Raw genomic sequence first — 12,403 nt, 5'->3', positions numbered from 1 at the left:
TGGCAACCATGTGAAGAAACTCCTTTTAAAGATATAATTTGAAAAGAGCTTCTGCCCCATGAACAGAGAGAGCAGCTACTGAGTTGATGAATGAACAGCCTCTTTTCTTCCCACCTTCACAGCTCTGACCCTTTAGGGGAAGACTTGTATCAGTAGGAATCTAGTCAGGTTCTGCCATCATGGGAAGTGAGCACTAAAACGTGCCATGGGCCCAAGGTCTACACAGATACCATTTGGGAGAAGGTGCTTAAAGATGCGGCTCCTGCCCCCACAGTGTCCTGTCTACACCTTCATAGTACTGCAGAGCGGACCTGATGAGGAACCTGGGGAGGAGAAGGGCACTCCAGACAAGGACACGAACCCTTCCCCCATCATGTCACCAAGCAGAGCAGTACCAAGTGGAGCATGGAGGTCCCTATGGCTGAACAAATGGGGTCACCACTGATTAATGGCAGCCCCAGAAAGACCTAGAGGAGGTAAGGTAGGCGCTGAAATACACCTCCATGCTTGAGAGCTGGGAAAACTGAAGGCCATAATCTCTCCCCTAGAGATTATTAAGAAATAGTTCTGAGTGTCTTAGTCCATTTTGTATCATTGTAACAGAATATCAAAAATTAGGTAATTTATAAAGAACATGTTTATTTCTTACAGTTCTGGAGGCTGGGAAGTCCAAGGCTAAATGACCTGTACCTGGTGAGGGCCTTCTTGCTGTGTCATCCTATAGTGGAAGGTGGAAAGGCAAGAGAGCAAGAGGGGGGCAAACCCACTTTTATAATGAGCCTACTCTCATGATAATGACATTAATCCACTGATGAGGATTGGATGGCCTGATCACCTCTTGCTAGGCCTTGCCTCCCAACACTGTTGTATTGGGAATTAAGTTTTCAATACATGAACTTTGGAAGACACATTCAAACCGTAGCACTGAATAACAGAAAATGAGAGGATGCTGATTCTCCCAGATTAAACTAGTAACATGGTGATAAACTCTCAAAGCCCCTCAGTAGTGCTGCAGGCATGGTCTTGCATGTAGTCTCTTGTGGAGGTATAAAGGTGCTCCTTCCTCCAGTTGGACCCAGCCTGGATCCAAGGAACTCCACTTTTACTTTCAGCTAGTGCCTCTGTGCAGTTGAAAAGGCATATATCTGCATGTAGCCCTCTGGGTAAAGGTAATATGTATCTCCCATGGAGGAAGGTGGGAGTTAGAGAAAGGGCCCATCTACCTAAGGGGGTTTTGGAGCAGGGCAGAAGACTAATCCCACAGGCTCTGGCCGATGGTCTCCCTGTGAGTCCTCTGCCTTCAGGGACTTCCTGGTGTTCCTGTATTTCTTTTCTGAAGTTCAGTGATCTGGGATTTGATGGAGCAGAAATGCAGACAATGAAATCAAGCAACAGATACAGGCATGTTTACTAGGAGAGTAAAGGGAATAAACTGGTACCGGGGATCTGGCAGGATCTGATGGGGCTTCCACTTAAAGTCATTTATCTGGATTTCTGTCCAGCCTTTCCTGTTGCCCTTCCCACTACTACCACTCCTGGGCATCTGGGCTGTGCAAATAAACCCAACCCTGACTGAGCTGGAAGCAGGCAAGTGACAGGAAACCAGATAAAAGGTAAAGAGGCTTCCTGTCTGTCTTCTGGGGCCCTGTGGCTGGAGAAATTGAGGGTGGGGAGATTGGATCACTTCCGCCACGAGGGCTTCAGCTGCATCCTGTTCTCACAGCCCCCTCCCTCCTTCCTGCCCCCTCCAATTTATCTCTGAAGCTGTGTGCATGTCATCTCTAATGGCTAACATTTATTGGGCACCTGCTATGTGTGTTCTGGGCACCAGGCCGAATGCTTTACACACTCTAGCAGACTGGGCTCTGAGCTGCAAGCAACAGAAACCAACTCTGGCTGATTTAAACATAAAAAATAATTTACTAAAAACATCTTTGGTTGCTCATGGAATCTCTAAAGGGCCTAAATACCAGGTTTGGGGCTACACACTCAAGAATAACACCCAAAGTGATGCTGCTGCAAAAATGGCCCACATTTGAACACCACTGCTGCTGGGCTGGCCCTAGGCTTGGAGCTTGCCAGCTGGATGCTGGCCACCAAATTAGCAGCACAGCCACTGCTGTCCTGGGAACTCTTAAAATGGTTGCAGCAGCCAGAGATAATTCTTTAGGATCCCCCTGAGTCTTGGGCAGGTGCATCCGAATGGCAGAGCCAAGTCTTCCATAGTAGAAGGTGGGCTCTGCCACCCACTCCGATCCCAACATAGGGAGAAATCTCCAGACACAGGGAGAGAGTGAGATTGGCCACAAAAACAGACACCTGTCCACTTCACATGCTTGTTCTTGTTTCTCTCATTTAAATCCTGAGGGTCGATATGTCATTCTCACTCATCAGAACAGGTACATGAGGGTCAGAAATATTAGCCAAGGATACACAACTAGTCAGCAGCAGAAAGTCCAGGAGGATTGAGGGCTAACTGACTCCACAGAGACCATCTCCTAACCCTAACTCTCTTAAGACTCCTGTCTGCAGCACTGCCAGACAGAAAGGACCAGTCTGCAGGAGAAAAATAAAGCAAGATAGAGAGTGGGAGACAGAATGTGTGTCTGTAAATGCGTGCATGTATGTGTGTGTGAATTATATGTGTGTGTCCATGTGAATCTGTGCATGTATGTGTGAGTGTATAAGTGTATGTGAATTGTATATGTGTGTTTGCATATGTCAGTGTGTGTGTGTGTATGTAAATGGTGTGTGTGTGTGTTTGGGGGGAGGGGGTGGGTTCAGGACCTCCCCCGACCCTGCCCATTTAGGATATCAGGAGCTGACTGTAACAGCCATGCCCTATCTACCCATTCCAGGGATAAGAGCACATCTGTACCTAAAGGGGCTCCCTAACTCTGGACTTTATGAAGTTGACCAAAAGGATCTATAAAGAGAACTGAATGCAGGGTTGACATTCTAAATCCTTAATATTCTAGTTACTACTGGTTCTGACCACATCCACACAACTCAACATGCTGCCCTGATGCCCATTCTGTCATCAGCAGCCCTGACAGTGTGCAGTGTGGGCTGGGTATATAGAAACCACACAAACTCGGAAGGAAACATGGAGTCTTTGAAATCAGTCCCACTGGACTGTGAGTTTCATGTCTCTCTTGTTCATCCAAAGGCCCAGGGCTGCCCCATGCTGGCACATGGCAGGTGCTCTGTTGAATGAATAAATGAGTGAACAAGTCAGTGAATGAATGAACAGGCCTTCTCACTAACAAAATCACAGTGCCCTGGACCAGCATTTACCAGGTGGGTCACCTCCATGATCCTGGTCTGCCTTGACCCCTCTTTTTTCCAGTCCCCACACCATCCAACAGAGGCTTTGTTCATTTCTTGCTTCCTCTAGCTTTTTCCCATGTCCTGGCATTTGCTTATTCATCTGCTTAAAACACTCTTCCAGAGTATGAAATCTGTCCCCATTAGTTTCTACAGGAAGGCTTTGATTCCCTCCAACATGTTCTGGAAATGCTGGACAAGTAGTAGAGCAACTCACCACACCTCAAGAAAGATTCCATGGATGTGCAGCCAGGGAGCAGGGACAGGAGACAGAAAGAGACTGGATCTGTGGCTAGCACAGTGCAGCACCCTCAAACCTGGACTCAGGGGACTGCAGAGCCCACACGACAACAGGACTGGCCCATAACTAAGCTGCCATTTTCCTGACTGCACAGTATTTGCTCACCCGGCAGTCAAGATACTGAGAAGGTTAATACTATGTTTGATGCTCAGATGACCTACTGCAGACCCAGGATCTCAACTCAAGACCTGGAGGAGAATCCAGTCTTTCAATGAAAGAAGTTACCTGCTTATTGCATCCCATAATGAGGCAGAGTCCTTGCTCTCTGTTGCCCAGGCATCTCAACCCAAAACTCAGAAGCTTTGGTTTGTGCATCTGGCCGCCTGCACATCTGGAGTGTTGGAATTCAGAGAGTGCAGCGGCAGCTTCTGTGGGCCCTGCCTGAAGGAAGCCTCAAGAGGGAAGCACTGTTCCAGTCTCAGAGCCTGTGTGTCTGAGCTCAGTGCAGTTCGAAGGCACCAGCACATGCTGGTTTCACCTCCCCTCTGCCTGGCCCCTCTCTGGTGATTCTCTCTCTTCTCTCTGCCAGCCCAAGCCTTCTCTGGTGGGAGAGAGGGACAACTGTGTTGCAGGCAGGGAACCGAAAGGGAGAGGATGTCCCAGTGGAGCTGACAGCTCACAACTGTCACTCACCACAGCAGGGAAGGTTGCCTTCTTCTGGCCAGTTTTGTTTTCTCCTCTTCCAGCCCTCATGCCTATTTGCCGGGGGAAAAGTGTCAGTGTCAAGGCTCAGGCGTGTCATCTCCCTTGCTGCCAGCAGGCCTCCCTCTTCCTACCAAAGGGCTGCTGGAGGGGAAAGGCCACCTTGGCTGAACTGTGCCAAGGTGAGGGATCCCTACGAAGAGCCAGTGACATCCTCCTGGCCTGGCTTCAAGTCCTCAGAGAGCCACAGCACAGCTCCTTCACCTCCCACAGATGCCGGCTTCCCTGCATTGCCCTGTTTACATTTGCAACCCACGCCCCTGAGCTCCAAGCCCTCCCAGAGGTTACAGGACTTGCAATAAAGGTGTCCACAAAAGAAGAATAAAGCAGGCTGAGGGGAGTGGGAGCTAGAGAAAGCGCCGCTTTACCAGGGCAGTCAGGGAAGTCTCTCTATGGGGGTGACACTTGAGCCTGGAGACCTGCAAGAGGTGAGGGGCGAGCTGGCTGGACACTTGGGAAAGCTCAATCCACAGGGAACAGCATGTATCACCCCTGCAGATGGGGGGTCCAGCTGGTTGGAAGAGAACGAGGAGGCTGTGTGGAGTAGAGGGGACAGGGGAGAGGCTGAGGAAATGAGACCAGAGCAGGGCTGAGCAGGTCAGTTGCAGTTTCCAAAAAAATCATTTTAGGGATTTAAGTATCATTAAATTCTCACTCAGACACTCTCAGATAAGTATAATTATTATCCCCATTTTCCAGGTGAGGAAACTGAGGAGGCGAGCGGTTACATGATTTCCCACAGATCACAGAGCCAGGATTCAAGCAGTTCTTGCCTGTGAGTTGCACACCAAACCGCTTTGCTACGTCACCCGTAATAGTAACTCATCCACCTGAGTCGGGCAGACACGAATCCCAGTGCCAGACAGCAGCGCAGGATCTCTATGGCCTTGGCAGGTGAATTCTCCTTCATGTGCTTCTGCCTCCTCACACCCTGCCCGTCACAGGGTCATGGTGAAGGAGGAAGCAGAAATGAGCAGACATGGCTTCATGCGGTCTGGGGGTCATCCTTCCCTTTCCCACCCCCTGTTTCAGGCAGATGGGGGCAGATTCCAGAAACCAGGGGTAAGGAAGGTCAGTCTGAAATCTGAGGGGGAGTGGGCAGCTCAGCTACAGAAACCACAGGGCATGAAGGTGAGGGCTCTGGTGGAGTGTGTGACTTCCCAGGGTGCCGAGGGAGTGGGTTCCAGAGGGCCTTAGGCCTGGCTCTTCATGGGAAAGGCTTAGCTCTGAAAGGCAGAACACCCGCAGATAAGAGGAAGGAAGAGTGGGTCAAGTGAAGGATTTTCAAATGAAAGGAGGCTTGAAGCAGTGGAGAGAGTGGGAGGGAGATGGGGAGTGTTAGAGACGGTGATAGCAGGTGGGTGCTCTCAGGGCCAGTGTTTGAAATAACCAGGCGTGGCCCTTGGTTGGCTGTCCACACCCCAGGTGCAGCTGTACTCACTGTTGGCAGAGCTTGGCCCTGTGTGTCATTATTTGCAGAGCTTGGAGCTGTTTGCAAAGCTTGTCATTGCCTGTGTCACCATTTGTAGACTGTGGCACTGTTCGTTATTCTGTGGAGTTTAGGTTTATTTGCAGAGTTCGGTATTATTGGGAGAGGCTAGCACTGTTTGTGTCACTGTTTGTAGTACTTGTCGCGGTGTCTGTTGGTGTTACGATGTCGACAGAGCCCATTCCTCCCTATTTCTCTGTTTGCTGAGCCTGTCAGTGCTGATGTTACTGTCTCTGTGGATGTTTGGGGTCTGTCACTGTCAGAGGTATGGTCTGCAGTGCCCTTCACTTCCTGGGTCCCTGTGTGCAGAGTCTGTCATGGCTGGAGTTACGGTGTCTGTGCTGTCAGTGTCATGAATGCAGAGGCAGTCTCTCTGTGCAACTCTGTGCTGAGGCTTCTCACTGTTAGTGTTGCTGTCTGCAACATGATTTGCAGAAGCCATTGCTCCCTGTGCCTCTGTTGGCAGGGTCTCTCATTGTCTATGATACAATAGTGAAACATGATATCACAGGAGAATATTCTTCACAACCATATCTGAAGCCTATCTCTGATCCCCAGCAGTCACTGCTCCCCCTACCTGGGACACATACACCACCTTGCCACATGCTCCCATGCCCTCTGACCATTTTTAAATACTGGCCTCTGGGGTCTCGTAAGAACAAACACCCTGCCTCTGCTCCCCGCCACACTTAATGGGCCCTACAACCTGCTTGCTGGAGCTTGATTTCACTGCGGAGTCCAGGCCTCGTGGATGGCTCTAGACCAAGAGCACAAGCAGATTTACAAAGGAATCAGTGTTGGCAGGAAGGGGAAAAAATGACATAGAAAAAGAGGAGCCATCAGGAAAGATGAAAGGGTTTTGCTTCTTCATCTGACAGGGTTTGAAGGCTGTCTTCGGGAGGGAGATGGCTCCTTACGGCAGAGGGTGTAATTAATTAAGGGTGAGGTGCAGTGAGCTCAGGCAGCTGGTGCAAGTGATAAAGTGGCACTGTGCAGCGAGTCCCCGGTGGTGACAGAGATAAGGGCACCCATCAGAGGCACGAGGCTTGCTGGTCGCAGCGTGAGGAAGGGGCAGGGGTGCTCCTGGAGGGAAGGGCAGGAACTGGCCAAAACACGTTTATGGGTGAAGCTCTGCCTCCTTCAGACCACAGCACCTTGAAGTTTAATCCCCTGGTGGGAAAGCCAAAAATACCCATTATGCCACTGCTCATTTCTTGTAGACAGAAATATAGAAAATGAGAGCATGTGTTGAAGAAAAAAAATCAAAAGGAATGGTTAAAAGAAAGTTTTAAATAACGTTTTTAAAAGCATAAGAAACCCATAGACTATTTTAAAAAAAAATAAAGAAAATCCTCATTGAAAGCCAGGAAAAAATGTGTGCTGAGGATCAAAAAGACTGGTTTCTGGAAAGGAAAAAAAAAAAATCCCTCTGCATGGCTAACTAGCAGAGAAAAAGAAGACATGTAAAGATGCAAAGGGAAAGGCATCATGTAAGTATATATAATCTATATTATATATTTGTATTTTATTATTAATTATTTATTACAAGAAAAGAGTTCATGGCAGGTCAGATGTACATTTGAAGTCAAACGTTCAGGAAAAGCATCTGAGAATCCCCTTGTGAGGAACTCCAAAGTCAGTAATAACAGTTCCTTTAAATAATTTCAAAGTCAGGGAACCAAGTGAAGAGTAAGTGGGAGCCCTCAGTGATCATAGTGCAAAAGGTGCACGAAGAATGAAAAGAGGCTGGTGGACAGGCTCGGCCAAATCTGTGCCAGGGAAGATGGCCCTGAAATCTCCATGCCCAGAATGCCTTTTGATGGTGAGAGTTGAATGTACAAGATCAAATATTGATGACAACAGTAACTCCTTACATGTACATATTGATTTATGGTTTGCTTTTTTGTTATTGTTTTTACCCACATTATCTCATTTAATCTCATCATAACATAGTCTCTAAGATGGATAGGGAAGGAATTTTTAGTAGCCCCATTTCATAGATGTGAAAATTATGATCAAAATTGGTTATGAAGTACTACGGTTTGAATGTCTCCTCCAAAACTCACATTGAAATTTAATTGCCTGGCCAGGTGCGGTGGCTCATGCCTGTAATCCCAGCACTTTGGGATGCCAAGGCAGGTGGATCACCTTAGGTCAGGAGTTCGAGACCAGCCTGGCCAACATGGTGAAACCCCATCTCTACTTAAAAATACAAAATTAGCCAGGCATGGTGGCATATGCCTGTAATCCCAGCTACTCGGGAGGCTGAGGCAGGAGAATCACTTCAATCCAGGAGGCAGAGGTTGCAGTGAAGTGAGAACATGCCATTGCACTCCAGCCTGGGCAACAAGAGCAAAACTCCATCTCAAAAAAAAAGAAAGAAAGAAAAGAAATTTTATTGCCACTGTGACAGAATTAAGAAGTGGGTCCCTTAAGAGGTGACTGGGCCATGAGGGAGCCACCCTCCTGAATGTATCAGTGCCATTATTGTGACAGTGAGTTACTGATAAAAAGGATGGGTTTGCTATTCTAATATTCTCCCTCTGTTTGACACACTCTCACACTTTCTTGCCACGTGATGTCTTCCACAACGTTATGACACAGCACAAAGGCCTACCGGATGCCAGTGCCATGCTCTTGGACTTTCCAGCCTCCAGAGCCATGAACCAAATAAATTTCTATTTTAATTATCCAGTCTGTGGCATTCTGCTATGGCAGCAGAAAATAGACCAAGAAATAAGGCAAGAACCTTCAGCTAAATCATGTCAGCACTGGAACATGATCCTAAAATCCAGAGTCTTTATGCAATATCATGCTATCTCAATTTGGATTCCTGCAGAAGCTGAGCCTGAGGCAATGGTGTGGGTGCAATATCATTTATTTGGGAAGTGAAGAAAGCACTGAAAGAGGACTGGGACAGTGGGACAGGGAAGGGGAGAAACCAAAACAGAGTGAGTGATCAGGCTGGCTAACACCTGGTTCCTAAGGCTTAGTCCTGCAGAGACCTTGGAGCAACAGCATAACACTGACTGTAAGAGTTTTCCTCCTTTAGGGAGCCAAATTCTGAATTTCATCCAGAAATCAGTATAAATAGGTCACCAGGACCTGCTGGAATCCACTTGAACCTCCGGAATAAACTCAAGGGTGAACTGTGAAACTCATATCCATGATAAGTTACTTGTTGTTCCAAATACCACTGTTTTTTGGGCTGGCAGGCTGCCAACTATGCCTGCTCCTAATAAGTGGATCCCTGAAATAGGCATTATCTGTAAGATAGATATCATAATTATTCTGTAAGACAGGGATTATTGAGCCCACATTTGACAGATAGAGAAACTGAGGTTCCAGGAGATTAAATAACTTGTCCAAGGTCACAAAGTTATTAAGTAGGGAAAGCTAGATTTGAGTTCAGAACTTCTAACTCTGAAATCTATACCACCTGTGTTAGTGAAGGTTCTCCAGAGAAACAGAATCAATAGGAAGTATACATAGGTATAGATATAGAGAGATTTATTACAGGAATTGGCTCACACAATTATGGAGTCTGAGAAGTCCCACAATCTGCCCATCTGCAAGCTGGAGAACCAGGCAAGCCAGTGGTGTAATACGTTGGCTTAAAGTGAGTGGCTTAAAGTCTGAAGGCCTGAGAACCAAGGGAGACAATGATATTAATCCTGGTCTGAGTCCTGGGGCCCAAGACCCAGGAGCACTAAAGTCTAAGGACAGGAAAAGATGGATGTTCCAGCTCAAACAGGGAGCAAACTTTCCCTTCCTCCACCTTTGTTTGTTTGTTTGTTTTCCTCTCTGGACCTTCTTCAATAGATTGGTTGATGCCCATCTGCATTGGGGAGGGCAGATCTTCTTTGCTTGGTCTATCATTTCAAATGCTGATCTCTTCCAGACTTATCCTCACAGATACACCCAGAAAGAACATTTTACCAGCTATCTGGGCATTCCTTAGCCCAGTCACATTGACACGTAATGTTAACCATCACACCAGCTTTTCTTATAACTCCCAGAGGTGGTCTGTGGAAACATGAAATAGCAAAATTTTACCCCATCCTCTATCAATCCACTACCCATTGTAGAAGAGGAAGTGGGAAGGGATAGAAATTGGTTAAAATGCAGTTTAGGTCTGTTCCGGGGAGACAGATTCCCATTGAATTTGAGGGGATTTCAAAGAGGAGAGTAAGAAGGGAATTTGAAGCCTGTCTCAAGCCCGTAAGGGTGGCTTCCCTGACACCTGTTGATGACAGAGCTGTGGCCTGGGGAACTGTGGGCCTGCGACAGAGTGGGGATTCTAATGGTGTAAGCATGTGTCTGGGGGTGAGGTCCTGGTGGGCATGAGCATCATTAACATGCAGTGAGGCCAGTGGAGCTGGCCCATAGAGTGGCTCAGATGGAGAGAAGGCTTGGAATCTGGAGCCAGATAAGAGAGGTAGAAACAATTCTTGGAGTGTCTTGAGACTAAGTCCTCTCACGCCCACTACTGCCTGCTATACCTCCAGCTCTACAGCCCCACCAAGACCCTTCTGCCTCTCCTGCTTTGAATTCCTCTTTTTTTGGAGCAGGAAGCCCGGCACTGAGAAGCAGTAATTGGGGATCTTTTGTTCCACACAGTCTCTGCCACACTTGCTCCCAGGGTTGCAAAGTTGCTTTCTACTGCCAGGCACATGGGGTTTGACCTTTTTCATTTATTTGAACATTTACCTTCCAAATGGGAGAGTGGGGTGGAGCGTGGGGGGAGAAAGAGAGAGACAGAGACAGGCTGATAGAGCAGGAGACCTACAGGGAGACAGGGAGAGGAACTGAAAGTAAGATCAGAACACTTAGAAAGAAAGAGGCAGGCAGGCTCTGGGAGGGAAAACAGGAAGCGGAGAAAAAAACACTTAACAGTGTAAGACTGAGAGGCAGCTAGAGCCCAGAGGAGCTGGAAGGAGGCACAGAGCCAGGGAGAGATGGAGAGGATAGACAGGGAGATAACAGAGAGGAGAGCAGACAGATGCAGAAAGAGAGCACACATGGGAATCCAAGCAAACTGGGGAGAGAGAATGAAGAGGTGGGAATGCTGAATGAGGTGCTCTCCCAGCTCTCAGAGTCCTGCAGTACCTGCACACCTACCAGCCCAGAATGTTAATTACACGCTGTCTTTAACAGCCGCCACTGCTGAGTCCCTGAAAGGGGGAGCTGGGATGCAAACCTGCAGGTAGCACTCAGCAGCCCCTTAGCCAACCCAGGGGCAGGAAGCAGCAGAACCATTCAGTATGATCACACAGAGAGAGAGAGAGGTGCAGGACAGTCTTGTGTGTTCCGCAGGAGTGGCCAGTGTCCCTCATAGATCTCAAGAGCCAGAAGAGAGACTGACTAGCTGGGCTGGGGATTGCCTGGATGGAGAAAGCAGGGAGAGAAAGGACCCTGGGGAAGAGCAAGCTCTGGAGGGAAAGGGGGAGAAAGGGAGGGAAGAGGTACTGAGAGATGAAAGATCCCTCAGGCCTCCCCACCCCCACCTCACTTTTTGCAGACAATAATCCCCTTCTGCCCCTTCTGTCCTGAGATGAGGCAACCCCTCCCCCAACTCCACCCACAGCATCCTTTCAAGTTCATCAGCACCATCTATCACCACAGCCAAAAAGGTCTCAGTGCCTATTCCTGCTCTCTGAACCCTGACCCAGACCTGGCTTTCCAGCCAGCTACAAGTGAGAAAAACTGACTCTTCTCTTTAAGAGCATTATAAAAACTGAGAATGCAACTTTCTCCTGAGTAATGAGACCTGTCTCTTTATGTCTATCCCTTTCATCTACCCCACCATCTCTGTGCTTTGCCTCTCCAGATCCTCCAGCCAAGATCCATCTTCAGATCAGGCAACCAAGTCAGATGGAGGAGGTCAGGCCTTGGCTGTGTAATCCAGGAGCTCCAGCCTCAGCTGTTTGCTCCCCTCTTGGGAAAGGAACTGAATGGGCAAACTCCTATTTCCCTCAGCCTCCACCACTGCCCACGTTACCCAGGAAAGTCCTCATATCCATGCCCTCCTCGTCCCTCTCCAGCCAGACACCCTACCAGCCACTGCTCAGATGGGGAAAGGAGGTTGGGACATTCTTGAGTAGTTAATAATAAGGGGTGAGGGGCTATGATGGGAAATCCTTTGCCCAGATCCAGGTCACAGAGAGTCACTAGGCTCTTGAGGTCCCCAGAGACCTCTAGTGAGGTGACAACTCAGTGGACCTGAGCTTTTCTGGCCCTCCATTCACTGGGGCCCAGGCTTCAGCAGCTTCTCTGAGATGCTGATGTGTTCTCAGCACTTTAGCAAGAGATGCTCCAGGCACAGGCTTTCTGTGGCTCTCTTCTTCCCACCCCGCCACTGCATCCATTTGTGTCTTCACATAAGCGTACTCCACCCAGAATCACTAGGCCAGGCCTGCACATGTGGGCACGTGGACATATGCCAAACACATAATACACAGGCATGCATGCGTGCCTGCAGAGATGTCTGCAAAAGGGAGCATTCAAGCACACAGGCCCCCACAGAGGCAGACAGCACAGCGCTCCATAAATACAAATTAAATTAAATATGCACAAGCACACCC

This window comes from Colobus angolensis, unplaced genomic scaffold (assembly GCF_000951035.1).
Source record: "Colobus angolensis palliatus isolate OR3802 unplaced genomic scaffold, Cang.pa_1.0 Scaffold105, whole genome shotgun sequence".
Taxonomy (NCBI): Eukaryota; Metazoa; Chordata; class Mammalia; order Primates; family Cercopithecidae; genus Colobus; species Colobus angolensis.
Note: the sequence above shows the minus strand (reverse complement) of the source record.